Source organism: Stegostoma tigrinum, chromosome 2 (assembly GCF_030684315.1).
Source record: "Stegostoma tigrinum isolate sSteTig4 chromosome 2, sSteTig4.hap1, whole genome shotgun sequence".
Classification (NCBI taxonomy): domain Eukaryota; kingdom Metazoa; phylum Chordata; class Chondrichthyes; order Orectolobiformes; family Stegostomatidae; genus Stegostoma; species Stegostoma tigrinum.
In genome coordinates, this window is record NC_081355.1 from 109555830 (window position 1) to 109582987 (window position 27158).

Here is a 27158-nt window from a genome sequence, read left to right on the forward strand (position 1 = left end):
ACATCATCTAGAAAATACCTTGCAAGAACTGTGACAAACACTACATTGGACAAACTGGCAGAAAGCTAGCCACCAGGATACATGAACATCAACTAGCCACAAAATGACATGACCCACTATCACTCGTATCCTTACATACAGATAAGGAAGGACACCACTTTGATTGGGACAACACATCCATCCTAGGACAAGCCAAACAGAGACACGCACGAGCATTCCTAGAAGCATGGCATTCCAACCGGAACTCCATCAACAAACACATTGATTTGGAGCCAATCTACCATCCCCTGAGAAAAAGAACAGGAAATGACATCACCAATGCAGGAAATGACATCACCAACCCAAGGAAACCTAACCAGATAAATAGAAAGCAGGACATAACACCAGTGCTTCGTCGGAGGCTCACTGATGATGTTACCTAGAATGGTGACGAAACGTCTGAAAACGAACCTTCCAGCTCAGCGAGCAAACATACATCCAGAAACCTTTGAGCACTATTAAAGCATTTTAAATGCTCTCAAATTTAGAGTGTTTGATATTCAATGTAAAGACTTCTCTGAATTTATTGAGTCCCTTTGATCATGGAATCATTGTAAGGATTCTACCCTCTATTAGATATGGTAGTTTGCACCTTTACGTTCCACAACAAAACATCCACCTTTCTATCTTCAAATTCATTAAAAAAACACACTCATCTACTAAAAATATAGCGTAATTTAATGATGAAATCTCACAAAGCATAAAACGGGGCAGTGCAAATATCTCCAGTCTTTGTGAAGTTATTTTGTTTGTCACTATGTATCTACTTTACTCAACACAAACAGAATCCTTGAATAGTTGCTAAAACACACATTTAAAGGTTGAACTGTGGATGGTAGACACCTATGATTTGGGAATTTTTTTTTGCAGATGCCTCTTGATCTCTGTGAATATGTGGGATTTCAATAAGCCCCACACTAACAAGTTTCATTCTTTATGTAGGCTGCCAGGATACCCATTCCACACATTACTGATACATTAATTCACCCCAATCTTGGTTGTGGACACGCACAAGAATTCTTGCAGGGAATTAGATTTTCACCATGGTTTTACAATTGAAAATTAGCTTAAGATTTAATTTCATTCCATTGGCCTTAGAAGCTAGTCGGGAAATTTAAATGGTTTCTCATGTCCATGGTTTTCACCAGAACTGCTTTTGAACCTTTTCTCTCCATAGACTGGTTTTTGGCCACAGAGAAAGGTCATGGGGACTTCATTTATGTGGGCGATTTAGCAGAATGTGTATTATGTTTTTGTCACAGTCTGAAGCCAAATCGGGATAAAAATTACCAGTTTCGAATGAGGTATTTTGATCTTCTGCAATACCAGGCATTTATCAACTAGCTGTTATTCTGACATTGTTGCTGAATTCAGGGGTTGATTCAGCCTACTTAAGTGTGTAAATCAGTAAGGTCTTACTGGTGACAATTAAACCATTTGGACGACGCTTTAAGACCCATTCTGATACATGCTCCAGAAGATCAGGCGAGCAGTTGGTCTTTGTTTGAATGGCACATGAGTGTGTCTTGGGCATCCTTTTGATTTAGGGTGGGTTCCATTTTCCATGAGGCTTCCTCCCCCCACCAACAAACACCCAAATTCCTTTCCGCTGGTTCAGCTGTTTGGTGAATGCGCATATGCTATGACTTTTAGCTTGACACCAGCTTCACGCTCAATTCATTTTTGTTGGAGGACTCATTTCTCTTCACCATTTACCATGTGGGGTCAGTTCTCTGTGGCTGTGTGTTAAACTTCCATACATCTTCACAACACACAATTATGATTATTATGATGAGTCCTCACATACAGGAGTACAGTGAATAGTATACAAAGTCATCATTCTTCAGTGCCATTTTAGGTTCAGAAACAGAAATTTTAAAAAACCATCTTAGATATAAGAACTAAAACAACCATCTAAGATACAAAAACCAGCATTAAAAGAAAGCAGCAATACAAAACCAAAAAAATCAGCCACGAAGCAAGAGTGAAGCGTCCAAATCTAAAAGTCTTAACTCCATAAAGGTGGTCTTCGCTCCATAAGGTAAAACTCCGAGGTAGACTCACAGCCATGTCAGTATAGCATGTTGTGGCTGAAATTTGGGGTGGGGGGGCCCTTTGACTTGGATGCAGAGAATATGCAAAAACACAATTTGTGGCTTGCAAAGAAGGGGGTAAAATCATATATACCACAACCTCTGCGCAATCTCAAAACTAGTCACAAACCTATGTGGTCTTTAACTGCAGCAGTTGTTACCTACACTTTCTAACATTTGTATTCAGCTGTTATCCTATTGCAACTTGACAAGCACAAAGTGCTGAATAATTAATTGGCTCATCAGTACCCATAATGCATTCCCATCCTGACCTACATGCACTTTGAACTAAATATTTTTTTTGTCGCCTCTTTTCTTAGAACCAGCTGACAGCACCACATGATGGAAAAGATGAAAAATTAAAACGAGCGCTCCTGTAGGGTAGGTGAGTGACCTGTGGGAGAAAACTCAGCCGGAGAAGATTTTCGCACCTAGCATCAGACAGCTACAAATTGATTAGTTAGTCTGAGGAACTGCCACCAACCAGGCTCGCGAGACTAATTAAAGAGAGTACTGCCTGCACAGACACCCCATTGACACTAAATTTGCTCAGCTGGGGCCATGAGGGAGTCTGCATTATCTCTACAGCTGTGGTTTCTCTTGTCTGACTTACATTATGGATACGAGAGGAGCACTGCTCTCTTCGCTTTCCCTAAAAAAATTAAATTGTAAATATCCTTGTCAGCGCTTTTGAATGCCTGATCCAGGTTAGTTAAATATGTAAAAAGTTAATTGGGTGACAGGTGCTAACGTCAACCTGTATGAATCACCAGAACAAATTACGACATTGAACAAAAGCATACAGATTTTAAATTCAATTTTAAGGAGCATTTATTCAGGGCACTTTTTCCCCTGAGGCAATTGTGCCGAGTTAGGAAATTGCCCAACTCTGCACACGTGCCTTGGAAGCTAAAATCAGGCTTTAACATCGGCCTGTTTCTTTTCTTAGAGCAATAGGAAACACTGAGAAATATAGGATTCTTTACGGGCTAGACAGGGTAAATGCTGAGAGGATGTTGTCCCCCTAGGGAGAGACTAGGGCCAGAGGACACAGCCTCAGAATAAAGGGCATCTATTGAAGATTGAGATGAGATCAGGAGGAATTTCTTCTCTCAGAGGGCCGTGTGTCTCTGGAACTCCTTGCCACAGAGAGCTGTGGGAATAAATACCTTGTGTATACTTAAGGCTCAGATAGATTGATTCCGTATCAGAAGGGAACTCAAGGGTTATGGGGAAAGGGTAGATAAGTTGGCAATCCTATTAGATGGTGGAACAGGCTTGAGGGGCTGAATGGTTTCCTGTTTCTATTTTTTACAATCTTACGGAAAAATAAATACAAGTATCAATGATCAACAATGATACTGAAATCAGACACCCTTATATGTGCATGCATTTCGGAAGATTTTCCTGAGTTTGAGGAAGGGTTAGCTACAGAGCATAAGTGAAGAGATTAGTAAATAACTCTCAGGTAATGATCGCAGTTTCAGCGTGCTTGAGTTTTTACTGAAGTTACTGAAAAATGTTAGAAAACATGGCCTACCTACATTGAATTGCAACTTCACAGTTGCAGAAGTGTTATGGTGCTGATGGAGGCCACTCGGCCCATTGTGCCTGCGCCACCTCTACAAGCGAGCATCACGACCTAATGCCAATCTCTTGTTTTGGCCCTATATGTTGCAACATTATTTTTCTTCAAAAGTGTCATCCAATGCCCTCTGAATGTCTGAATTGAATCTGCCTCCACAACACTTGCAGGCAGTGCATTCCATTCCCTAACTACTCACTGAGTGAAAAAGTTAGTTTTAATCTCATTGCCCTTGCAACATTCTTCTGCTAAAGATCAAGACATTGCAATTTGACGTTAAACGTATGTAAGCATCAATAGCAACTTGAATTATGCAGATAGCAGTCAAGTATATCACTTCAATATGATGCCATGGTTTCCATGAAGGTTTTGAAATCCATCCTCAAACAAATCATACAATCATAGAGATATACAGCACAGAAACAGACCCTTCAGTCCAACTTGTCCATGCTGACTAGACATCCTAAATTAATCTTGTCCCATTTGCCAGCATTTGGTCTATATTCCTCTAAACCCTTCCTATTCATGTACCCATCTAGATGCCTTTTAAGTGTTGTAATTTATCACCTCCAGCACCTCCTCTGGCAGTTCATTCCATACATGCACCATCCTCTGAATGAAAAAGCTGCCTGTGCCCTCTAGTTTTGGATTCCCCTACCCTGGGGAAAAGCCCTTGGCTATTCATCCTACCTCTGCCTCTCATGATTTTATAAGCCTCAATGTTCCAGGGAAAATAACCCCAGCCTATTCAGTCTCTCCATAAAGCTCAAACCCTTCAACACTTGGCAACATCCTTGTAAACCTTTTATGAACCCTTTCAAGTCTCACAACATCCTTCCTCAAGCGGGGAGATCAGAATTGAATGTAATATTCCAAAAGTGACCTAACCAATGTCCTGTATAGCCGCCACATGACCTCGCAACTCCTATATTCAATGCACCGACCAATAAAGGCAAACATACCATTTAGGAAACAGCTGCATCTCATAGCTATGCAAAGTTCTGTGCTTGTACTAATCTGTAAACGGAAGAAATTCTCTTGGAATCAGAGTAGCACAGGACCAGTTGCTGGTCTTTATGACCTCAGCAGGTTTGTGCTATCAGCTGACATGCCCAAAGAACAGCAGATGAACTCTTTAAAAATGAAGAGCCACAGCCAGACTGGAATAATAAACCTGTAAGGCTAAGGTTAGCTGCTGTTTTATCTGCAACTGGTCAATTAGCTCTGCAATTTCCCCTCCAGTGGTGCTCCAGGCAACAGTTGGGCAGATAAACAACCAAGATGGGGAGGATCACAACACAAGAGTCAAAATGCAGCAACATAATACACTAAACCCTGCATCAAGATGAGAAATTGAACCTGATAAACCTGGTATGTTATGGGTTAGTGCTAATATAAGAAATGACTGTGAAAGTTGCTAAATTGTCATAAAACAAAACTGATTCAATAATGTCCTCAGGCAGGGCAACTTCCTATTCTTACATGTAACTCTAATTTGGCACAACATAATTAACCCAATTCCCGAGCAGAAACAAAGCCAATAAATATCGTTAGTGTGCCAGCATCCTGAGAACATATGAACAAGTGCATAAATTAAAATGTACTAATTGAATATGGCTTGGAAAATTTTACTCTAACAGAACAGCGAAATATACTTACAGGGAGACAACAGCCTACTGGTATTATTAATATTAAATCTGCAGACACATATAATATTCAGCACATTTGCATTTGAATCCTGCCACAGCCGTTGGTGGAATTCAAATATAATAAAAATCTGGATTTAAGAGTTTCGTGATGACTGTTAAACTATTGTCAATTCTAATCAAACTTATCTAGTTCACTACTGTCCTTCAGGGAAGGAAACTGCCATCCTTACCTGGCTTGACCTACATGTGACTCCAGACCCACAAGAAGTGCCTCTGAAATGTTTTGGTGATCCACACAGTGGTAATTGTTGGTGTGTCTCAAAACATAATAAAATTGGACGGACCATCAAGCTGGGCAAATGACAATGGCAAAGACTGTCAATCTTGCAAAGTCTTCCTGGTTAGCATCTGGGGTTTAGTGCCAAAATAGGGAGAACTCTCTCTCAGACAAGTGAAACAAGAGCCTGACATAGTCACACACTTGGAACCATACCTGACCAGGTATAACCCATCACCACGGCTGGAGATCCTGGCCCTCCAGGAAGACACATCTGTGTGCATAGTGGTATACAGTCAGGAGGAAGTTGCCCTGGGAACCCTCAATATTAGTCCTGGATATCACAAACTATTAGAGCATCAGGTCAAACACATCCAAAGAAACCACCTGTTCATTACTGTTTACTGTCCTCCCTCAGCTGATGAATCAGTACTCCACGTTGATCAACACTCAGAGATAGCACAGAGCACGGCAAGGGTTCAAAATGTACTCTGGGTAGGGGATTCAATACCCACCGTGAGTGTTTCAGCTTCAGCTGCAGCATCAACAATCAAGCTGGTGAAGACCTAAAGGGCCTTGCTGATTGAATGGGTTTGTAGGAGGTGGTGAGAAAACTAACAAGAGGGAAAAACATACTGTGACTGCCCTAAACATCAAGGCCACATTTGACAGAATGTGGCATCAAAAAAGCCCAAACAAAACTCAAGTCAATAGGAATTGGAGGGAAATGTCCAATTACTGGAATCTTAACTACATAAAAGAGGATGGTTATGGTTTTTGGGGGTCAGTCATCTCAGCTTCAGGGCATCTCTGCAGGAGTTCCTCAGGGTAGTGTTCTAGGCCCAACCATCTTCAGCTACTTCAATGGCCTTCCCTCCATCATAAGGTCTGAAGTGGGGATGGCCGCCAATGATTGCACAATGTTCAGCCCCATTTGCGACTCCTCAGATATTGAAGCTGTCCATGGTCAAATGCAACAAGATTTGGACAATATCTAGACTTGGGCTGACAAGTGATTAGTAAATTAACACCACACAAATGCCAGACAATGACCATCTTCAACGCAGACCATCTAATCATTGCCCCCTGGCTTTCAACTGTTGTTACTTTCACTGAATCCTCCAGTATTAACATCACGGGGATTACCACTGAACCAAAACTGAAGGTGATTAGCCTTATAAATACAATGGTTATAGCAGGCCAACGGCTAGAAATCCTGCAGCAAGTAACTCACCTCTCGACTCTCCATAGCCTCTCCACCATTTACAAGGCATAGGTCAGGAGTGTGATGGAATACTCCTACTTGCTTGGATGGGTGCAGCTCCAACACCACTTTTCAGGATAAAGCAGCCTGCTTGATTAGCACCACATCCACATTCACTCCCTCCATCATCACAGTACTATAGGAGACAGCCATTCAACTCATCATGTCTACATCAGCTTCCAAAAGAGCTACCCAACTGGTCCTATCCTCCAGCCCCAAATCCGTAGCCCTCTAACTTCATCACTTTCAAATATACCTCCAGCCCTCGTTTGAAACCTCCTATTGAATCCGCCTCTATCACTCTCCCAGGCAAAGCATTCTAAATCCTAAAAGCATTGAGTAAAGAAGTTTCTCCTCATCTCACTCCACCTCTCCCCCTAGAATCTTGAAATTGTGACCCATAGTCACTGCCACACCAACTAGTGGAAACAAAATGTCCCTGTCAAACTAATGAACAATCTGTTCCAAGAAGCTTAAGCCCAATTTCTCTAATCTTTCTTTGTACCTAAAAGCCCTCATCATTCAAGTAAATCTCCTTTGCAGTCCAGGGCTTTAACATTCTTCCTTAAATATGGTGCCTAGAACTGAAGACAATATTCTAAATGTGGTCTGACCAATGATTTGCAGAGGCACAGCATCACTGTCTTGCTTTGAAACTGTATGCTGCTATTATTAAAAACAAGGATCCTATAAGACTTCTTGACAACTGTTTCAACTTGCCTGACCATCTTCAAGTAATAACATACATGAACCCGAGGACACTCTACTCCTGTACTCCTCTCATAGTTGTACCATCGAGCCTACATTGTCTCTCCATGTTTCTTCTACCAAAATGCATTACTTCACATTTCTCAGCATTGCAATTCATCTACCAGGTGTCCGACATTTGGCCAACTTGCTAATGTCCCTCTGAAGACATTCATCATCATTCTCACAATTCACTATTCTCCCTAGCTTACTATCATCTGTCAATTTAGACATTTTACCCTCAACACCTGTCTCTAAGACCTCCATAAAAAAATCAGAAGCAGCAAGGGTTCCAACACCAATCCCTGGGGAACAATTTTCAACTCATTTCCAGTTTGTGAAATGCCCATACATACCTATCTTATGTCTCCTGTCTTTTTGACAACGTTTAACCCATGGTGCCAAGGACAAATCAATCTCAAACATTTCTAATATACTAACCAACACGCAGTGTGGCACTGTATCAAATGTTCTCTGAAAGTCCAAACTTGCACAGCGTTATCTTATCCACTGCCTGTTAAAATCAAAGAACTCAATTTGTCAGACACAACCTGCTCTTGACAAAGCCACGTTTACGATCTAGTATTAACTTATTTGCCTTCATAAGTAAATTTACCTTATCCTATATTATGGTCTCCAACAGCTTTCCCATTATTGACATCAAGCTGACAGGCCTGTAGATTTCTAGGTTATCTTTGGCCCCTTACTTAAAGAACAGTGTCACATGTGCAATCCATCAGTCCTTGTGTCTGATCCTTATTCGGAGGTTGGAAAATTTCTGTCAACATCTCCACAACTTGTTCCTTTACCTCTGTCAGCAATCTAGGCTGCATCCCATCTGGGCCTGGTGACTCCTTTACCTGGAGTTTCTTTTCAGCACTTCCTCTTTATCTGTCACTAAAATGCTCAGTTGCTCAATACCTGTGTTTTCAACTAAGCAATAATGACTATTTTCTAAGTCAGTAAAGAAAGAAGCAAAGTGTCATTATTACCTCTGCCATATCCTTTGCTTCAGTGAGTATCCAACCCTACTCATTCCTTATGACTGCATTCTATCCTCACAAAGCTTTTACTATTATTACGTTGGAAGAATATGTTACTACTTGTTTTGGCACAGCCAGTATCCATTCCTCATACTTCCTCTTAGCCTTTCTTATTCCAGCCTTCAGTTCCTTCCTGCATTTGACGTGCTCTCCCTGATTTCTATTGCTATTATTATTCTGACATTTCTACCTTATTTTCTCATTAATATCATGGGTCCTCTACATTTGAATACCCCATATTTGTTTCTCTTGGGTACATACTTACCTTGCACCCTATTCATTTCTGCTTTGAATGTCTCCCATTTTTCATCCATAGTTTTATCCACCAAGACACATTTGTAATCAACCTGCTCCGGTTCAACTTTTAGACTCCTAAAATCTGTATTATTCCATTATGGAAAATGAACCATTGACAATTTGTGATAGTGATAATGGGAACTGCAGATGCTGGACTTCACCAGTTTCAAAATCTCCCCTTCCCCCACCGCATCCCAAAACCAGCCCAGTTCGTCCCCTCCCCCCACTGCACCACACAGCCAGCCCAGCTCTTCCCCTCCACCCACTGCATCCCAAAACCAGTCCAGCCTGTCTCTGCCTCCCTAACCTGTTCTTCCTCTCACCCATCCCTTCCTCCCACCCCAAGCCGCGCCTCCATTTCCCACCTACTAACCTCATCCCACCTCCTTGACCTGTCGGTCCTCCCTGGACTGACCTATCCCCTCCCTACCTCCCCACCTATACTCTCCTCTCCACCTATCTTCTTTTCTCTCCATCTTCGGTCCGCCTCCCCCTCTCTCCCTATTTATTCCAGAACCCTCACCCCATCCCCCTCTCTGAAGAAGGGTCTAGGCCTGAAACGTCAGCTTTTGTGCTCCTGAGATGCTGCTGGGCCTGCTGTGTTCATCCAGCCTCACATTTCATTATCATTGACAATTTGTTCTCTTTTTCCAGCTTAGTACTGCTGGCACAAAAATTGGTAGAGTTGTGGATTGTTAGGAACGATATCAAAGGAGGCAACAGGATATTAGATCAGCTGGAAAGTTGGGTGGCCAAATGGCAGATGGAATTTATTCTGGACAAGTGTGAGGGGACACATTTTGAGAGATCAAATGCAAACAGAATGTATACTGTAATGGCAGGACCTTTAGGAGCGTTGATATATTGAGGGATCTTGGGGTCCAAGGCCATAGTTTTCTGAAAGTGGAAACACAGGTGGATAAAGTGGTAAAGAAGGCGTACATCATGCTTGCCTTCATCAATCAGGGCATTAAGTAGAAAGGTTGGCAAGTCATTGTGCAACTGTATAAAGACTTTGGTCAGGCCATATTTGGATTAATGTGTGTAGTTCCACTTGCTGCACTATAGGAGGGATATGGAGACTTTGGAGCGGGGGCTGGAGGTTTATGAGGATATTGCAAAGATTGAAGTGTATTAGCTGTAAGGAGAGGTTTGACAAACCTGGATTGTTGGCACGAGGGTCAGAAGCTGAGGGGCGATCAGATATAAAATTATGAAAGGCATGGATAGGGTGGATAGCTGGAGTCTCTTTCTCAGGGTGGAAATGTCAAATACTAGGGGACATGGATTTAAGGTGAGAGGAGAAAAGTATAAAGAAGGATCGAGAACCAATTTTTATTTTATTTTTAAACAGAGGCTGGAAGGTGCTTGGAAAGGATTGCCAGGGGAAGTTGCAGAAGCAGATATGACAGCAAAATTTAAGAGGCATTGAGGCAGATACATGAACAAATAGGAAACAGAGGGGTATAAACAATGTGTAGGCAGATGGGATTAGTTTAGAATCATGTTTGGGGCAGATTTGGTGGGCCAAATGGCCTGTTTTGCATTCTTTTTATATTAAAGCTGCTATTTCGCAAAAGCTCACCCATTTTGACATTCTCCACTTGGCCTGTGTCATATCCTTGGGCTAGATCCCTCCCTGGTAGGATTAGAAATGTACTGTTCCAGAGAGTTCTCCTGAGCACATTGCTGGAATTTCTCCCCTTCCATGCTCAATGCTCCACATTTTTCCAGTGTACTGTAGGGTAACTGAAATCACTAATTATCACAACCAATGATCAGTGGCAGCAGCGTATACAATCTACAAGATGCATTGCAGAAATTCATCAAAGTTCCATTCAAACAGCTCCTTCTAAACCCATGACTAGCTCTATCTAGAAGGCGGAGAGCAGCAGGCACATGTGAACACCATCACCTGCAAGTTTCCTCCAAGCCACTCGCTGTCCCGAATTGGAAATATATTGCCTTTCTTTCACTGTCCCTGGATCAAACTCATGGATTTCTGCTCCTAACAACACAATCAATCTATCTACACAAATGTACTGCAGTGATTGAAGCCTGCAAGTCACCATTACCTTCTCAAAAGCAATTAGAGATAGGCAATAAATGCTGGCCCAGCCAGGGACATCCACATCCAATGAATGAATTAAAATCTTTTAACATACATGACATTCGAAGGCACTTTATTAAACTGGGTGTGTCAGAGAGGAATCAGGAATGATAATGAAACATTAAACATTGGCATAAAGATGAGTAGGGTTGAGTGAAAGCTTGGTTAAGATGGTTTGTAAATGTTGGAGCAAGAAAGTGACCCGAGGAGGCATTTATTAGGGAGTTTCCCTGTTTCAGACCAAGGAGACTCTATCTGCTAGTGGTGACAGGACAAGAAAGGGGATGCACTAATGTTCAAAGAGGACCAACGGGTGCATCAAATTTACAAACTGCAAATTTAGTTTACAAATACCGATACAGAATTGTGCATGTCACTTCTTTTCTTTATCCACTTTCATGACTTACCTTTGAAGCTTTATGAAGATGCAGCTATAGTTTTCTTTGTCCAACCTTTAATAATTTTTAAAAACCTACTTTTTGAACAGCCACAATTATCAGAGGAATGCTTTCTACCAGACCAACAACACTGTTTATCTAAGTGCACATTTTAATGAATATGCCACAGCTCATAATTAACTAGTCTGCTGTTTATAACTATTGAAACTGTAAGAAAAACTTTGTTTTTTTAGGATCTTATCATAGGCAAACTTTATGTAGAAAGCTGTACATTTTGGCAAAAATCGTTATTTGAGATCATTCTAACAAAAACGCAGATGAATTCAGTTAAAACTCTCCTCCTTATATATGCATTGGTGATGTGAATTATTTCTCAGTCAGAATTCCCATATCACCCCTCTCCCTCCTTCCCCCGATGCACCGCCTCATCTTCCAGCAATCCAAGACATTATCAGGCTTCAGCTGTGTTTAAGTGGTCATTCATAATGAAACATAATACACTGTCCAATGCAGGCTTGAAGAATCCTTTCTTTCCCAAAGGCTCTGACAAGAATCTCTATATTCTCCCACTATTGCTGAAGACAAGTATTGCCAATGACAGAAAATTACAAAAACAAGTAAAGGTTACATCATAGCCAAAGCTGAACATGTGTACCCTATCAAGAGATCAATGAACACCTTAAAATGATTAATCAGAGGAATCATACTGCTGCCTTTGAAAGTACAAAGGTGAACAAAGGTATTCCCACATAACAGTGACTTAAATTATCACAGATCATGAAAGTTGAGCTAATTTTCTTCGGATGGGAGTGGTCTCATTGAAGTTTTCACAATTTTGAAAATGGTAATATATCATGCAAATAAATTGTTCACTGACTTAAAATTTAAAATGTTTTATACAGTTACAAACTTGTATATTAAGAAAGCAAAAGTTTGATCTTGTTCACAAAAGACAAATGTAGCATTGAGACTTGGTACTATCAACATCCTGGGTGCTACTATGCACCAGAAAGTCTACTGGATCAACCAGTGCTCTGAGAACAGTTCAAAGGCTATGAGTTCTGTGGTGAGTAATTTATCACCTCTTCCCAGTACCTGTTCACCATCTTTTCGTCACAAGTCAGGAGTGTCATGGGATATTCTCCATTTGCCTGGATGGGTGTAGCTCCATTAGCATTCAAGAAGCTCAGCATCATCCAGGACAAAGTAGCTCACTCGACTAATAGATTCACTCTCTACACCATAATGCACCGTTGCAGCAGTGTGTACCTTCTACAAGATACACAGCAGTGAATCACTGAGCACTTTCCAAACTCATCGCCTCTAATACCTAGAAGGACAAGGACAGCAGATGCATGGGAACATAACGGCCCAGAAATTCTCCACCAAACCCTCACCATCCTGACTCTGAATTCCTTGAAATTGCCATTCTTCACTGTCACTGGGTCAAAATCCTGGAACTCCCTCACTAATAGCATTGGTGGTAGTCCTATACCCCAAGAATTGCAGCAGTTTAAGAAGATAGTGGATGCTCAATAAATCACTTGCTTAACAAATGATATCCATATTGCAGGAAGGAATAAAGAATTGAAGGCCCTTCATATGAATGATCTCCCTTCATATGATATGCTTTCTCCTAAAATCATGCAAGGGGTCCTACTGTAAAATCTTCTGTCCAAATATTCATCATTACTTGCAATTCAGTATAAATGATTAAACTCCAGAAGTACAGGAAAAAACATTCAGACTCAGAATATTAAAGTATGGTTTTCAGATGAAGGCTGTTGTATGAGGATAATGTTGAAGTTTTGGCATCTTGAATTAGGAATAAACGACTGCAGATGTAATTCAGCATTGTATTCTAATCCCCAAGTAACCGAGTTGGCCGAGAGCTTTAATATTTCTTGCGCACTCTGCTCCTATAAAGTTGGCATAATATTTCTCACTTATCAGACTTTTGAAAGGCCATATACAAATACTTACTCTTAATTCAATGACAAAATTTACTTCAACAGTAGCCAAATCTAATACTTTTTTTTCACCCTCAAGTAAGATCTGATTTAATATCTGTGCTGCTACACACCAGAGTTGCTCAACACTGTCAATGTCATTGATGGATCATGCTGGTCTTTTCAGAAATTCCATTCACTACTGGCTGTGATTTGGAAGCAATGAGTGTCCCTTCAATATAAGAGCAAATTAAGTTCAAAACAGGTTTTGTACACGCACAAATCATTAACAGTATATTTTACCTTGCACACTGGAGAAAAGTTCCAAAACAGAGCCATGAGACAAGCTTAAAGTCATATTCCATTTAGCACGATTTTAATTACAAAAGTTTGGCAAACCAATAAAACAACAGTAGTAATGGCCTCGCGGTATTATTGCTGGACTCTTAATCCAAAGACCCAGATAATGTTCTGGGGAGCCAAGGTCGAAACCCACGACAGTAGATGGTGGAATCTGAATTCAATAAATATCTGGAATTAAGAATCTAATGATGACCATTAGTCCATTGTCAATTGTCGGAGAAACCCATCTGGTTCAACTAATATCCTTTAGGGAAGGAAACTATTATCCTTACCTGGTCTGGCCTAAATATGACTCCAGACCCACAGCAATGTGGTTGACTCTCAACTGCCCTTTGGGCAATTAGGGATGGACAATAAATGCTGCCTGGCTAGTGATTCCCTCATCCGAAGAAAAAATGAAATCTGACTTGATTTAGCTTCTCTGAGTTGTGAAACATGACTGCATTCAAGGATGGTCATGTTATCAACAAAACAAAGAAAGATCAGGAAAATAAGATGTAATAAACCCCACTGACTTCAGACCTCTAGACAGACAACTTTAACTGTACTATCTTTTTGAAGACACTCAGAATATGGGACCTACATCCTCAAGAGATTGACTAACATTCATTTTTAACGCGTATAGGATGCACTCAACAGTGAAATGATAGAATCCTATCAAACTACAAATCAAGTCAACACAAAAACAACTGCCCTAATTCAAGCAAAACAGTAAAATCAAACTCATTTTCAAAATAAAATTGCTCACAGCATAACATATATTCTTTACAACTCCTAATTACCTAATAAAACAGCGTCAGACATCTACTGGCAAGTTGCAAAATGGGAAGGGTATGTGGTGAAGAGAAATACAGTAGTTCACTTTGAGGAAATTGACAATGGAATTTGTTGTTTCAGGGGCTAACTTAGTAGGAACAGATGTAAATTCTGTGCTGCAACGTGATCAAAGTAAAGCATAACTTCAATCCAGATGGAATCAGTGGGAGGGATTGTGGAAGGATTTGGGATGTGGTGTGCCCAATTCAGCCAGCTGGCGTTCACACCAACAAACAAGCAAGAGGTGCCTCTGGTACTTAAAGAAGATAGAGTTCCAATAGAGACTGGGGAAGATTCAGTGCCATGGCCAGTGAAGGGGTTGTGAGGTTGCATATGAAAAAGGAAAGCCTTGCATTTCAAATTAATCCCAGATCAGTTGGCTATTGCTCACTAAGTGAGCTGCTTCTGAAATTAGCTGCATAGCCATGCATCTGGATTTTGTTAAGTGCATTTCATGGCCACTCCTGCTGCAATTACAAAAATCCGACATCACATTTTCCATAACCAATGATATCCTCACATTGGTATGTCTTGCCTGGGTCACATATTATTAAAACTGAATTATCATGGTGTATTGCCTTTAAACTTTTCAAGTTCTGAGTCTTATTTTTACACAAAAAAAACAAGTAAGCAAACCAGTTTAAGGTACAACATGCTAATTTATCTGTTCAGAAAATGCTATTTAGATGTTGATGCAAGGCTGCATGACAGTGCCTACCCAATGTGCCACCAAGTAGCAGGATTTAGGTTTAAGTCTAAACCAAGCCATCCAATGTATCCACTGAGCAGAGGTCATGAAATTAATTATGTTATTTCAGTAGGTTTTTCCATCCAGGAGTATTCTTCCATTGCTAATTTTCCTTGTTATCTTGCTCTGCACCAGCCTTTGATCATTTGGGTTAGATTGTGGAGCAAATCACAGAGGAAGGGTCACTGGACGTGAAACGACAACTCTAATTTCTTTCCATAGATGCTGCCAGAATCTGCTGAACGTTTCCTGCAATTTCGCTTTTTGTTTCTGATTTACAGCATCTGAATTTCTTTCAGTTTTTATAAAAACAAAGGTCCCGGTTATGAATTTGTAAATAGACGTCTTGTGGCAAAATGGTAGGGCTCCTACCTCTGGGTCAGGAGACATTGGTTCAAGTCCTATCTGCTCCAGAGGTCCTGTAACATGTAGGTTGATTAAAAATGTTCATATTTTTGAAAATCAGCACATAAAACATCTCTTTACTCATTCCCCATGAGAACATGTTCCCAAATAAATGGGCAGAAATGAAAAGGATTTTTAATGTAAAATGCTAAAAAAGAATAACCTGGGCACAGCAACACAATTTATTTTATTGTAATAATTAAAACATTAATTCCATGGAAGTTATTAAATATCTAATGAAGATAATGAAAAACAAAATCTTAACTGGTGGAAAAATGAAAGGTAAACAGAAAATGCTGGAACTGCAAAGGAATCAAAACATCGACTGAAAGAGCAGGATAGGGTTATGGGGACGCGGGGGACGGGGGGACGGGGATAGTGTGAACATTAATCAGAACCAATCCATGACACTCCAAATATCAGCTGTCTTTCTCTTTCCAGTGAATCTGCTACACTTTGCAGTTTTTATTAAAAAAAAGAATTCCCCATTGTGATAGTTATGGCCTACTGAAAATATCTCAATTTATATATTATTCAGTCTTGTGAAATTTCTGTGTCAAAAAATCCATAACTAAGTTAAAAAAAATCATGAAACTGAGGACACATGAACAGCACTGGGTAAAATGAAGAAGTATATATAGCTCCTCTAGGATTCTTTTATCTTAATCCACAGGATTCATTAAAACCATACTTACTTACCCTTCACTGCTGTAGAATTGCGATTAGAACACATCACTGTCAGTTCCAGATAAACACATACCTGATGCTTGCACAATAATGACCAATACATTCCAATTCATCATAGCTCTCCCACTCACTTACCTTGTGTGGATTTGTTGACACAAGCATTACAGTTAAACACAAAACGATCATTCACACACAATACTTTATTCAATTATCTAGTTGCATCTATCTTCCTGGAAAAAGAGAAATCTACGCATTATACTCACCCATAATTTATAAAAGAATTGAGGACATTTACAAGCTGTCTAACTGAATAATGAAGCATTACATCTGTACAATTTTCTCTTTAGTTTTTCTGTTGGGAGCAGAGGTATTAGTTTATTCCTGTTTCCATTCTTTGGCCTCGCTCCGATAACAGTGGCTTGCCTATCAATCTTCCTCTCCAGCTTGTGTAGTCCTGTCTTCCAATGTGATGCCTGCATATCGCACTGGAAATTGCGGACATGAATGCACCATGTACCTGTGACACAATATCCTGCTACATTAACACCTCCCACTATGTGGTAGTGTGTTATTTTGACCATTGCCATTTTCTTCAAAGCTACATTACAATGCAGTGTTTTCAAACTGATGTTTAGACCGCAATAGTTAGTTACTTTGATTTTTGCCCAAACTGGTTAAGCTTTTTAGGAATTTAGACAGAGGCAGCACAAAGATCCGGTGGCTCGAAAAGTCATTTTACAAAGCTAAAGCCTGCACTAATAGCCTAGAAAAATGAAATAGATCGTGGGGATGTGCCCTGTTTGCAGAAAGGTCCTGTGGGATATGGCTGGAAGGACAGTCAATGGTGGGGGAGAGCAGAGGATGGTCAGAGATGCGTTTGGCAGTGCTAGGAGGGGGTAGGGAGGACACATGGTCAGGGAGGAAGAGCACACAGTAGTCATGGGGAGATGGTGATCCAATTGTTGGCAAGGTGGTGATAACAATACAATTCAATTCAAAACAATGCAGGAACCGGCCCTGTGACCCAGCAGGCCTGCACCAACTCAATCATTATTTAGACTTGCTACTTACTGCCCATGTGCAATTTCTATTCCTCTGTTCACCTCCCATTCATGTATCCTTCAAGATGTGCCTTAAATGTCACTAACATACCTGCTTCCACCATTTCCACTGGCACTGCATTCCAGGCGCCTACTGCCCCCGGGGAGAAAAACTTTCCCTGCACTCCTCCCCTAAACTTTCATTCTCTCAACCTTGAACCTGTCCCCTCTTGTAGTTGACCTTTCCACTCTGAAGAAAAAGCCTCTGACTGTCAGAGCTCTACAGGTTACCCCAGCCCCCCAAGCCTCCGTTTTTCCAGTGAAAACAATCCGAGTTCATCCAACCTCTCCTCATAACCAAAACCATCCAGACCAGGCAACATCCTAGTGAACCTTCTCTGCACCCTCTCTAAAGCATCCCTGTCCTTCTGGTCAAGTGGTGACCAGAACTGCATACAATATTCCAAACGTGGCCGAACTAAAGTATTATACAGCTTTTCCCTAACTTTTAGATTCAATGCCCTGGCTGATGAAAGCTAGCATGCGGGGAGAGAATTTAACAAGTTAAAACATAAAAGGCTGGGATTATACATACCTCCTCCTTCTCAACCTACAAGTGACTCTGTGAAGACATTAACACAACCTCATTTCAGCTGCCAAATTTCTCAAGGTTTGGGAAAGTTAGCTACCTCTGGTTAAAAACAGAATGATTGTTAAAATGAAGGCACAAAACCTTATTATTGTAATGAAATTGCCAACCTGCTTCTCTCCCCTTCTCCTACCTCCATCACAATTGGAAGTGGCTAAGTTCAAAATGCGTTCAATTCTTGTTCCAGTGCAAATGCATAAACTCTATCACATCTCCACACTATCCATTTTTGGGATCAGAGATTCTGCCAACTGGATGCAAGCTCAAAACCCTCTGAAGAAGGGTCTAGACCCGAAACGTCAGCTTTTGTGCTCCTGAGATGCTGCTTGGCCTGCTGTGTTCATCCAGCTTCACACTTTATTATCTCAAAACATCCACTGATTTTTCTAACTGATTGTTGAAAAGCTTTCTTAGTGTAGCATTAAAAGTTTTTTGTCAGCAGTTTATTTTATATGTCTACAATACCACCGATATGTATGCTATAAATAAGTTTCCCTGCAAAGCTATTGGCTTATCTTACCTGGCATCAGCTGAATGAATAACTCATCAAAGCAAGCAAGGAGTCATTCATTAGTGTGCAACATTCTGAGGACATAAAGGATGCCAAACTGATGCAACTTATGCCAAAACATTGAATGTATTCAAGGGGCGACTAGATATAGCACTTGGGGCAAATGGAATCAAATATTATGGAGAAAAAGCAGGATTAGGTTATTGAGTTGGACGATCAGCCATGATTGTGGAGAATGGAGGAGTAGGTTCAAAGGATCAAAGGCCTCCTTCTGCTATCTTCTACGTTTTTGTGTTAATACTTGCCAGAATTCTTTAAGGGCACAGTATCTCATACAGGTTCTAGAAAACCTGCCAAGGTATGACAACTTGCATGGATCGGCGGTGTTGTGGTTACCTTACTGGGCAAGTAATGCAGAGGATCAAGAGACACACGTTCAAACCTCACCAGGTCAGCCGGAAAATTTAAATTCAGTTAATAAAATAAACTGGAATGAAAGGACAACACTTGGCGTCATGAACATGCAACAGCCAGATTATTGTAAAACCCATTTGGCCCAATCACTGGCTTCCTTTACAGAAGGAAATCTGCATCCTCACCTGGTCTCATAGCAATGTGTCAACTCTTAACCATCTCCAAAGTGGCTCCATAAGCCATTCAGTTAATTCAGAATTTAAGGATGGGCAATGAATGTTGACATTGCATGCCAAGCCCATATCCTGTGAATGAATTAAAATAAAATCCTAATACTGTAAAACAGCTGGCAAAGTGGAACCAGGGAATAGATAGGAAATCGATTAAAGAATGTTAAAAAGCTGATATTCAACAGATGAATTGGAAGTCGGAATTGGGATCTCCCAGATTTCAAATTAATACAACGGTCTAGATTCAGAAATACAGTGGAAATTGGTAAAATTAATTTATAGGAATCTAGAACAGGCAATTTGTCAGAGAAGACCGAAGTAACTAAAAAAATGAACAGGAAAAGTATTTCAAAAGGCCCAACAAAACAAAATCTCACCAAACAGATTAATGTTTGGCTTGAAATAGAGTGGACGTGGAGAAGATGTTTCCACTAGTGAGAGAGACTAATACCAAATGGCACAGCCTCAGAGTGAAGGGGGTGACCATTTAAAACTGAGAAGCGGAGGAATTTCTTCAGCCAGAGGGTGGTGAATCACAGAATTCATGGCTGTAAAAAGGCTGGAGGCCAAGTCATTGGGTACATTTATGACAGAAAGAGATAGGTTCTTGATTAAACCTGGAGGGCATAGGTTTAAGGCAAAAGGGGAAAGATTTAAAAGGGACCTAGAGCGAATTTTTCATGCAGAGCCTCATGTGTGTATGGAATGCAAAGAAGTAGTGGAGGCTGGTACAATTTTAACATTTAAAAGGCAAGTGGATGGGTATATGAATAGAAAGGGTTTAGAGAGATATGGGCTAAATGCTGGGACTAGATCACTTTAGGATATCTGGTTGGCATGGACAAGTTGGACTGTTTCCATGCTGTATAACTCTATGAATCATGCTAAAGCATGCCATGTTACCATAGGCAATGATTCAGGGTGGAGCCTTGGTTAGAAGATTTTGTTCAATCTATTTTATTTGTTTGCTGACAAAAATAAGCAGTTCACTTCTAGGAACAGACAGAAGCAGCTGTAGCTTTGCATTTGTATGCATCAACTATTACTGGCTAAAGGGCAGAAAGCAGATGAGAGTCAGGTCAGCCTTTGCATTAATAGAGAAAACGGTAATTTAATCATTCACCTCATGCAGCACTGGTAGGATAAAAAATCTCAGTTTTGATTTTGGAAGGGAAGAACAGGTGATAGATCTGCTGTATGGAGTAGCTAGTGCAAGAAATCTATAGTGGCCCTCAAAAGGCCTTATGGCAGAAATCCAGAGGACAGCTAACCTGCAAAGTTGTGAGAAAGGTAGCTGGGTTATACTGGCATATTAACAAGGGATCACAGGTATGCACAGTCAGAAATCAGCGGTGGATCACACAGCCAAAATGCCAGTGAAAGGACCCCACAGAATCTTGCCTTCCAGGGGCTGGAATGCGGGGCATAAATAAAATTATTTCTGGAGGGCTGAGACATACCTTTGGGTTGGGAAAAGTGAATGAATCTTCAAGATTCATAAGATAAAGGACTCTTGGAGGAAATGAAAAGGAGAACTGACTTTAGAGCTTCAGCCATGAAATGCTGTAGTATTGTTAGGGTGCTTACATAGTTTGATTTCTCTTTCTTTAATATGATGGTTTAAAATGTGAAATCTTGAAGCATTGCTCTGTCAGGTAATTGCTGGGTGCTCAGATTTCTTCCTTCAATATTAACTGTCCATTATAGGATCATAACAACTGGCAGAGTGACGGGCTAACATGTTACCAATATTAGTGTTGTGTTCTAACCCGCTGAGCTAAGAATCCACACAAAATAGGGTGCATCACTTCAAAAATGTACATCATTCTTGTGCAGGTGCCATGCTCATCCATATTATTCCAATTTTATAGTGTACGCACTGTCACAGCAATGGCACAAACTTGAGAAGCTGGATATTTTATTCACTTAGTGCTATGAAACTAAAACGGTGAATATTAGAATTCAAAGCAAGGTTAGGTATGCAATAATAGAAATCTGTATATGACACACAAGATAAGAACAGAGGTGGGGTAAGCTTTGGTATCAAAATATAACTCTATTAAGTGAATGAGTTCAACATTTTAATAATCTTAGAAGTGTAATATCCTCACTTTCATCAATAAAACTCTTGTTGCTAACCTTATGAGAGTGTGTGGTCAGTTCTCCCAATGACCTTCTCTCACATTGACTTCAAAGTAAACAATTCATCCAAAGCCAAAACAATGTTGACATAGTCAAAAAGAAACATTCAGTACCCGAAGCCTTCTTCCCCCTCCATCATCCCACTCCCCCTGCAATATCCCTTTAAACTGAATTTAGCTTTTAATTTGTAGCCTGTTGCCTGACAAGAGACTCTGTTGTGCAATACATTGGCGAAGACCAAGAGAAGCTTCAGTACCTGATTATGGATAACAAGGTAAATAGTTAAAATAAAACAAAATCATATGGCTCATCTAATTAGAATCTGCCTTGAAATACACAAAAGATGTCCTGGATCAAATGACAGACACTCCACAGTACAGACTGTATAGAACGAAAATACTAGAAAGGTAAAATATTGATCATATATTCAAATAAAACCCTCTGGTAATTCTCTTGGATAACCACATATATTTGCAACATGAACTGCCTAAAGTCAATGAATGCTTGTCGACTACCAATAAGAATACTTCCATTGCCCTCACACACTGAAATGCATAAAAATCACGACATGGATATGGAAATGTGTTATTTATTTCCTGCTGACCCAGCAGGCTTTTTCTGAAACAGAATAATTTTCCATTTGTCAGGATTTCTTTTATTCCAAGATCAAATATTTCTGGCTGTAGAGCATCATTAGCAGAAAAGATGTTCTTCTCACCAATTGCTTTGAGAAATATTGCTAATTCCAGTGCCTCTTAACTCCAACTCCACAAAAAAATTATGCCGCACACAAAACGTTAACAATTTTTGGCAAAAATAACTTTCCTTTCCATCTAAACTTCCAGATTCTTAAAAATAGCCTCTTGATTTTCAAAAAGCTGAATGTGAAAGCCCATGGCATTTCATATATTTACACAGTTCCATCAAATATTTATATTTCCTCTTTCAAGGATATTGGCATAATTAGAGACCAAAATATGGGACTAACTGTAAATAAATGATCATGCACACAGCTGCGCAACCATATTAAAAGGCTGGCTGCATTGAAATCTCATGAGATTAGTTCTGCTATTGCCAGTTCATTAATCAACCTGGGTGACCACTCATATTATGCTTAAATTTGAGCGGGAGATAGTAAGTTTTTTGTAGGATTGTAAAATCAAGGAAAAGTTTATTGCCAGTTGTAGAATTTGCTGTGGAACTTCTGCAGCTGATGATAGCAGATTGACCAACTTCCCCTCTCACTTCTAGAATAGGCATCAACGCTAAACAAAACTAACAGGACATGGGGTGGGGTGGACTGGGTTGCGGCAGAGGTGTGGAGCCGCACATGAAGCAGCAAAGCTTTAGGCTTCAGACATAATTAGTCATGATCCTAATTAGAATAGCATGTTTCTTTATCTGCAATTAAATGAAGCACAGCAGTTGGAGTTTAACGGATTCCATACAACTGTACAGCTAACATTCCAACAGTGAAGGGAGATCTCATCCCTTTCAAACATGATTTATATTTCATACTGAGGGAAAACAATATCTCTGGTTACTGCTGATGTTGAAGCAACATAAAATCACAATGTTACAGCACAGGACCATTACACTCATTGCAATGGCTTTAATACCCTGATTTCTTTGCTAAACTCTGCACAATTACTGGACTCTGGCAGCTGTCTCGAAGGTGTTGATCGATTCACCCATGGTTCTGGGCTTCACCAGGGTGGCACCCCATTTCGAAACAGTGCTTAGTGCTGCACCTGACAACATCTTAGGCCCACAGTGCCTCAAAGCTGTCCAGATTTTAGTTGTTATATCTCTTCAAAATCTATTCAGCATGGTGTTCGTGCCACTCAACATGATGAAAGGAATCCTCAATATGAAGATGTCTCCACTGAACTGTGCACTAGTGACTGCCATCAGTACTTTCATCGATGGACACATCTGCTACAGGGTAGGTTGGTGCCAACAAATCAAGTAGATTTTGCTTTTTTTTGCCATTTCAGAAGGCATTCATGAGTCAAATATGTTGCTGTGAATCTGGGGTCATTTGGAGGCCAGACTTCTTCCCTGAAAGGACAAGAGTGAATATGATGAATTTTTATTGCAGTCAATGTTTATAGGATCACCATGAGGCTAGCTTTTAATTTCAGATTTTCACAAATTCAAATGTTACCATCTTCCAGGATGGGATTCGAACCAACAGCCCCAGGCCTTTAAGCCAGTGGGTTTGGACTACTAGTCCAGTGATACTACCAATATATCTCCAACTTTCATTTGCAGATAGAGAACAGAAAATAAATGGGATTAAATAGGAAACAGCTATTGGGCTATAGACAGACTAAGAGGTAGGCTGACGAAAGGGTTGCCCAAAATGAGAAAGTATATAAAGTTTGAGAAAGAAATCAATGGGACTCAGTGAGATAGTTTCAGACAGTGAGGCCAAGGGAACTGAAGGCTCTGAAATCAACAGCCAAGTATTGGGGGAAGAAAGGATAAATACATAGAAAGCCAATATCAGAATGTGGGAGAGCAAGACTAGAAGAATTTGTAGAGGAAGGGCAGAATCTGTACTTGGAAGGATTTAAAGATTTTAAGATGGTGAATGGTACAAGGAGTGAATGTACATCAGTCACACAGTACTCACTGGCAAACCAAGGTGAACACAGCAGATATAATCTTGTGTCATGGAATCCTTGCATATTTACCTCATGAAATAGAACAGAATTAATCAGTGTACTGTACAGACCGTCTTAGTACAAGACACATGTTGGACATCTGAATTTACAGACAGTGAGGGCTAAGATACCAGAAATGAGGAGATTGCATTTTTTTCCCAATGTAGAAGTTAAAAAATGTATGAATGTGTTTTAATACTTAGAGAAGCTAAGTGTTGTACGAGTAGAAGGAACGTGGAGTTTGAAATTCATCTCGAGGCAAAAAAGGATGCCGTGGCTTTGCAGCATCTGATTGCGTCTGAGAGAGTCAGCAGGGAAGGCTGAACTCAGTGCAAAGGAGAAGAATTTACAACCCGCGCAAGGTGCTGCCTTTCAGATGAGACATTAAACTGATGTCCTGTGTGCCCCTTTGTGTCAAAAATCCAATGGCATTATTTTACAGAAAAGTAGACTCACCCACCACCTCTGGTACCTTGGCCAACATTTACACCTTTAGTCAACAATCATGAAAAAAAAACCTCTCCTGCTTGTATCACAATGCTGTTTGGCAGAACTTGTTAGCAAACTAACTCTCAACTTTCCCACATTACTTTTAAAATACTGGGTTATTCTATGGTTATGAAAAATGCTAAACATATGCACATCTTTCCTTCTGTTAGGACTTTCTAATGTTTGGTTGGATAAAGCCTGGGCTTTTTTTTGCTTTCGCCGCTCAGAGATTATATGTTGCACTGAAGATTTACTTTAACCTGGATGAGAAAACTACTGGTATCACTATCAGACTGATCCTGCAATCAAGCATTTCTGATGAGAGCACAGCTTCATTAATGGATGGAAAATTCAAAGCTGCAATTTGCAATTTTCCATCAGTGCTCCCTGCGAGTACCACTCCTCACTGAGAGCTCCTAATTGTGGAGTTTGGTCAAATGAGGCACACATTCAATGGAATTCCAGGTGGAGTTTAAAACAGAGATACTAATTTGGTCTACTGCCAAAGATGAATTATACCTCTGTCTTTTCCTTGCTAATACAGGGCTTTTGTTGAATTTGTACCAAAAGGGATTGTAAGAAATTATTGTAGATATTTACAAAACTATAACAATTGATGATACATTTAAAATTCACTGCTAAGAATGCAAATATGTTTCTCCTTTGCTTCTACAATGAAACAGTGACAAGTCAGGTACAGCACAAGTTGAATACAGAATATCACTTAAGAACCGTACAAGCTTAGAGGCAAATGGAAATAGTTTACTCCCTCAATTTGAGCCATATTGAAATGCAGGTCCCAAATACTGGCATGGCTGATGTGCTAGGCATTCTGACTTTGACTACTTATTCATAGCTAAACTGTAGAAACTGCCACAGAAGTTTAAAATTCAATAATAGGAAAGCAAAAGAAAGTTGTCACCAGATTACAATCCCTAATCTCCAGATGCAGTTGAATAAAACATAAATAGCGGCATTATAATGGCATAATAAAATGTTTATCTACTGTACCTTAGTATGTAACTTATCGCCGTATTTAAAAAAGCTCAGTAGAACAGATGTTCGAGGTGTAGCACTTAACAATAATGGGGCAGCACGGTGGCTCAGTGGTCGGCACTACAGCCTCACAGCGCCAGGGACCCGGGTTCGATATCAGCCTCGGGTGACTATGTGTGGAGTTTGCACATTCTCCCCGTGTCTGCGTGGGTTTCCTCCGGGTGCTCTGGTTTCCTCCCACAGTCCAAAGATGTGCAGGTTAGGTGGATCGGCCATGCTAAATTGCCCATAGTGTTCAGGGGTGTGTGGGTTATAGGGGAATGGGTGTGGGTGGGATGATTTAAGCAGCGGTGTGAATTTGTTGGGCCGAAGGGCCTGTTTCCACACTGTAGGGTATCTAATCTCAGTCAATCAGTAGAATTCAAGGCTGATTCCCATTCTATGATGTATTATCTAATTGCAGCCTGTGAAACATTGAAAACAGGAACAGAAGTGGGTCATTCACCCATGAAATCTGCTCCCCTCTTCACTACCATCATGGCTGAGCATCCATCTCAGTGCTCTGTTCCCATTTTTTCCTTATTTCCATTGATCTCTTTAGTCATCACAACTATATCCAACTCCTTTTTGAAAACATTCAATATTTTAGCTTCAACCATTTTCTACCAAGTCCCCAGGGAAAAGCAAGGTCAAAGACTGCAGCTTATCAATGAAATGTACAGATGATTGTTATTTGTGCATCTGCATGGGTGAGGGCTCAAATTAGGCTCAGCTTTGTTACTTCTCCACATCTGAATAACTTGCTGTAAGTTACTGTCTAAAATGGTCTGCATCGTTTTTGATTTGGGTAAAGTACTGCAGCATTGCAGACCATACAAAACTTTATCCTAATAAAAGAACTAAAATAATTTCCTTTGAGACTAGGGAAGAAGGAATTCCTAGTAAAAAACCCAATGATGAAATATTTTGTTTCTTCTTTAAGCATCAGTGTACCATATATTTCATTGTATTTGTTTAAAAGTGATGTGCTTGAGATGACCTTTAGACTTTCAAAAACATCAGCCAGGGAAATTGTTTTAGTATCCAAGGTAACTGATAAATGCCTGAGCCTTAAAGTTCAGCTGCATTGTGCCTGCTATAAACGGCCATTGATGTCCAAAATGACATCCGTGGCACATGGGTATATTTCAGACTGAATTGCACTAGATGCCATTTGGCAACAGGGTGTTAGTGTGGGCAGTAGAGGTTCAGAGAAAGTATGCCGAAGTAGGCAGTTCATAATATTGGACAATGTGGAATGCAATTCCGGGAGGAGACTTCTCCTGATGCAGAAACTCACTTGGTGAACAATATGCTTCATCTCTAAAAGGATTTCACTCCCTCAACATTCACTTAGTGTGCAACCATACACTGAAGATCATACAGATTAATGATTAGCATCCCTATTCTGGAAATTGGTACGCTGCTTTCACTCTAAGCTAGTTCGCTGCATTTGTGCCGCTGTGATAAGCGGAAAGTTGGCGACCGGGTAAACATGCGTATCAGGAG

At 40.3% G+C, this 27158-nt stretch overlaps 1 protein-coding gene and 1 pseudogene across 12 annotated transcripts in view; both read right to left on the reverse strand.

Annotated features, from left to right (window-relative positions):
• The window catches only part of cdk14 (cyclin dependent kinase 14), a 592120-nt gene that overhangs the window by 5068 nt on the left and 559894 nt on the right, over positions 1–27158 (reverse strand). The window contains exon 15 of one of the 12 annotated variants that reach the window (XM_048521844.2): positions 23391–23517. The exons of the other annotated variants lie outside the window; for them this stretch is intronic. The gene's annotated coding sequence lies outside the window, so the exon portion shown is untranslated. Of the gene's footprint in view, positions 1–23390; positions 23518–27158 lie in introns of those variants that run through there. 12 annotated transcript variants of the gene reach the window in all.
• LOC125449221 (U6 spliceosomal RNA) lies at positions 21105–21205 on the reverse strand (annotated as a pseudogene).